Source organism: Pinus tabuliformis, chromosome 2_1, assembly GCF_031772625.1.
Source record: "Pinus tabuliformis cultivar Carrire ecotype Pingquan chromosome 2_1, CPIR1, whole genome shotgun sequence".
Lineage (NCBI taxonomy): Eukaryota > Viridiplantae > Streptophyta > Pinopsida > Pinales > Pinaceae > Pinus > Pinus tabuliformis.
In genome coordinates this window covers 137343727-137348944 of record NC_142299.1, presented here as the reverse complement: position 1 = coordinate 137348944, position 5218 = coordinate 137343727, and the positions used below count along the sequence as shown (strand labels likewise).

Below are 5218 nucleotides of genomic sequence, written 5' to 3'. Positions count from 1 at the left end.
AGTATCTCAAGGGTGGGAAATGACACTAAGAGGGCATTGTTCGGACGAACTTAAAGAATGTGGAACCTATTTCAACCTTACTTTCCAACCAATGGTTATCGATGTCGCATGACAATGACGAGTCCACTCCATACATTCTCACCCTCGGGTTCTGTCCACCCTGGTTGTACTGTTTCTCGCTTCACTATTACAATTTAAGCACTGCCCATTCATCCCTTAGCACAATAGTTTCTACGTAGAGCTTTGAAGATTCCAACCATGAAGCAATTTACTGACGATGGCATGATTTGCGGTTAGATCCAGTTCACATCAATCTATTCCAGTTCAGAGATTTCAGATCTTCCAAATCTTGTACACGAACGATAAAGGAGTTTGGGCGATGGGGACTATGCAAATTTACATGATAACAGGGGTCCATAGACACAAGAAGTGCTCATGCATGGCACATTCATAAAGCAGTTATAAGGGCAGTTGATTCTTGAAAACTTTAACGTTTGAAGTTTTTAGCAGCGCAAAGAATTCTTGGTGCAAGGTTATTCTGATGGGAGATTTTGGATTTGGATGTGAGACTAATTTGTTCGTTGGCTGTACGCTTGTTGATATGTATGTGAAATGGGAGAGTGGAGGATGCACACAATGTGTATGACAAATTTCCTGAACGAAGTGTCGTTGTGATGACTGCAATGATTACAAGGTATGCACATAATGGTTATATTGATGAAGCCTTAAGTCTATTTTGGGAAATGCTCGAACCAAAGGGGGTTTCGTGGATAGCTGTCATCACTTGCAGAGAAGTTCAGTGCAGCCCCAGAAAGGGCTGGAAAATTCTTGTGCAATGCAAGTAGGTATGGACTTGGTTTTAGAATAAGAAGTATGTACAAAAGCAAAGGGTACTAAGGTTCCACGAAGACTATCGCTTCACATCGTGATGATTCAAGAGAAAAGAGAGTTGTGACCAATTTTGTAGCTGTTTCTTTAGGAAGAATGGACCAAGATGCTTCAGAAATGGAGTTTGAGGCAAAATCCTCAAGAAATGGGGCATGGAAATTTGGGTAAGGTTTGAAAAGTGTGTGAGGCAACATTCACTTCCTTGCGAAGCTTCTGAATGTGTAGCAGTGCTTTCAGGAGATCCCATACTTTGTTTTTGGGAAGGTAAAGAGCAAGTATTGCACTTTGATGCCCATGTCTTCGATGCCCAAAGAAGGCAACATGATGCTAGGGGTTGTAGGTGTAGGTTCTGGGTTAGGTATGACCCTAACCAATAAGAGGAAATAGTATCATTGTGGAAAGTTTGCTAGTGGCCAGAGACATATTACCGGTTACAACTAATCCATGCTTCCAAATAACTATCAACAATTTTGTTGGACCAAGGATCTCAGCAAGTAAAATATGCCCCTACAGTTCCCATGTGTCATTTGGAGAAGCAACTCTAGAAGAATTTCACCTCTCACTAGAAATATCAAAGATTACAAGTCAGGTTATAGAAGACAATGTTCAGTCTTTAACTGCTCCCAAGATTTCCTTAGTTTTACAGCTGCTAAAAGGTATATCTGTTGAGTTCTACAGATGCATATAGCGTTGAAAGCCACCAAACAGACTGCCTTCCATTGCATAAACGTAAATTGACAACGTAATTGACGAAAAGCAGAGGTAGCATAAAATACTTGTTTGCAAATTATCCCACAAGGAAGGAATCTATACACACCTCGATAGTCATAGCCCTTTGGCTGATGGCAGATTGCTCAACATGCGCTTCAGCTTACTGTGGAAATTGAAGGATCAGAGAAACTAGGGGTTTTTTAAATAATTGGCGGTTTTCAGACGCAACAACCGTTGGAAGGTCAGAGAGAGCGAATTATAAGAGAGATGAAGCTGGTGCACAAAGATATAGTTCCTTAGGGCCCTAGGAGCATCAAGCTGATTCTTAAAGAAATATTCTAGTCACAGAAATTGATTCTAGCCAGAGAATTGTTGCACCCGCATTTACTGATATGGATGAACCTTCAAATAGCATCATGTTGATGTGATGGAAAAATGTACAGTTCAAGATTGAGAAAAACAACTTAGGGGCACTTATGTTACTGAGAAACACACATTGAAAACTTAAAGATAAATTGCACTGTAATAATAAGTTTTAGAAGCTATCTTTCTGTAAGAAGTAGTTTTGCAAGTTTTCTAGCTTTATATTTATTTTTCTAGTGTAATTACTAATGTTTCATATTTTGTAGAGCATGTGTGCCATATGCGCTAGATGAATATCCAGATTTGAATGTTTTAGGCAGTCAACATTGTAACTATTGCCGTTTAAAATGGAACGAGTCTTTTCTAAATAATTGATTTTATTTGAATTGGTAGTTAAGGATAGCAGACCGTGAGAAGCCAATGCATTGAATATATTGAAACAATGACTTATTGAGAGTAAGGTGGAGAAATCAGTTCCATATATATATATATATATATAGTGGAGATTCGTGTCTAGTGGGTCTTAGGTCCAGATTCAAACCAGCTCTGATACCACGTGTAAGATCCCATCCTAGGGTCCTCTACCAGATCTATATTCTCTAATTTTAAATGCAATAAAAGGACAATAATTTAATTTATGACAAGACGTTTAATCAATGATAATTTACCATTTAAAATCTAATTCCAACAATTTAAATAGTGAACATTTCATTTCCATCACTTACATGAGTAATCTATGCATAGAGGAATACCTGTGCCGATAGCCCGGTGGAAATGCCCTTGAGTTGTTGCTCCTGCTAGAACGCTCCTCTTGACCACCGACTAGATTTACCTCCCAGCCAACTAGGAAGTAATTCATAGTCCAGGAAACCTCCACAAGTTCCCTAGCCCTTCGAGCCAAAGTCCAACCAAATGTAGTGTGGCCAAGATGAATAATACTCCCCTCCTCTATTTCAAACAATTCCTCCAAAACCACAGTTAAACCAAAACCAAAAGCGAGACCAAGCATCCATTTCCTCCCCTCATCCTTTCCCTTTTATGCCCTTCTATCTTTTCCACCTCAACCACCTCTCATTAATGTCATAACTTCTCCCTCATCCTTACATTTGACTTATCTTCTCCCAAGTAAACATGAGAGGACATTTGGGAATGTGATATAAATACAAAATTGGGTAATTAATTGGAGAGGACCATGTCTTCTCCCAAGTAAATATTTTGGGGATGAGAGATGAATATATAAATTTGTAATTAATTAGAGAGGACCATGTCTTCTCCCAAGTAAATGTGAGAGGACATTTTGGGAATGAGAGATGAATATATAAATTGGTAATTAATTGGAGAGGACCATATCTTCTCCCAAGTAAATTGAGAGGACATTTGGGAATGTGATATGAATATAAAATTGGGTAATTAATTGGAAAGGACCATGTCTTCTCCCAAGTAAATGTGAGAGGACATTTTGGGGATAAAAGATGTATATATATATATATATATATATATATATATATATATATATATATATATATATATAATTTGGTAATGAATTGGAGAGGACTATGTCTGCTCAAATTTAAAAATTTAGGGAGTTAAATAACAAAATTTATATCAGTACCAAATTTACAGTTTCACCAATGTAGGTATGTACCAATATTTCTTGATAATTTTAAGTCCATATTATAAGGAAATTTAAACACTTAGCAAAATGTGCAGGATAATATTAAATAGGACATTACAATATTGTCTATATTAATATATTGTTGTAATGAATTTGAGCTTTATTTCAAATTGTCTATATTAATATATTGTTATAATGAATTTGAGCTTTATTTCAAATACCAAATATATGGTTGCAATGGTTTCAAATATCAAATATATGGTTGCAATGATTTCAAATTTCAAATATATTGTCTATAACAATATTAATATATTGTTATAATGAATTTAAGCTTATTGTTGAATAAAGCTTGAACCTATATTGTCTATATTAATATATTGTTATAATGAATTTGAGCTTTATTGTTGAATAAAGCTTGAACCTATATTGTCTATATTAATATATTAATATATTGTTATAATTAATTTGAGCTTTATTGTTGAATAAAGCTTGAACCTATATTGTCTATATTAATATATTGTTATAATGAATATGAGCTTTATTCAACTATATTGTTATAATAAATTTGAGCTTTATACTAATATATTGTTATAATGAATTTGAGCTTTATTGTTGAATAGCTTGAACCTATATTGTCTATATTAATATATTGCTATAATGAATTTGAGCTTTATTCAACTATATTGTTATAATAAATTTGAGCTTTATTGTTGAATAAAGCTTGTCTCTATATTGCCTATATTAATATATTGTTATAATATTGTCTGTATTGTTATAATGAATTTGAGCTTTATTGTTGAATAAAGCTTGAACCTATTGCTTGAACCTTGATTGTTGAATAAAGCACGAACTTACCTAACTAATAGGTTAAAAGATGAAATCACAGTTACATTGAAAAATGAAGAAATGAAGGATGAAATCACTGGTCCCTGAACCTGGCTAATAGGCTAAAAGATGAAATCACTAGTTACGTGGAAAAATGAAGAAATGAAGGATGAAATCACTAGCTACATGGAAAAATGAAGAAATGAAGGATGAAATCACTGCTTTACATGGAAAAATGAAAAAATGAAGGATGAAATCACTACTTCCATGGAAAAATGTTTCATGTGTGACTAGAAAAAATGAATTTTTATATACTATTTTATACACTAACATTTTAGGTATGACTAGAAACAATGAATTTTATATATTAACATTTTATGTTTGAAATTGATACACTAATTTTTAAGAATATTTTTTTCGGTAATAAGAAACAATTGTCGACATGTTTAAAATTAACTAGTGTGGTGGTTTATGGTCAGCAGAAGATGAAGAATCAGATCATGACAACTGGTTAAATAGAAAGACGATCATAACAACTGGTTAAATAGAAAGACAGATCATTCCAAGAGCTATAAAGAAATGACTATTTTTGACGGGTTAAATACATGAAGAATCAGATCAGGACAACTGGTTAAATAGAATGACAACTGGTTAAATAAAAACATAGATCATTCCAAGGGCTATAAAGAAATGACAATTTTTTGAAAATGGAACTTGAATCTACCTAAAACAATTTGTTATTAGACAACAAGACCTTCATGGAGCTTGAATCTACGTGAAACACTAGACCTTCATGCTGACTATTCATTTCATTAC

General features: G+C 34.0%; 1 pseudogene; it reads left to right on the top strand.

Moving 5' to 3' along the window:
- Positions 1-541: 541 nt before the first annotated feature.
- On the top strand, positions 542-1265 carry LOC149199143 (protein SAWADEE HOMEODOMAIN HOMOLOG 2 pseudogene; annotated as a pseudogene).
- Positions 1266-5218: the final 3953 nt, after the last annotated feature.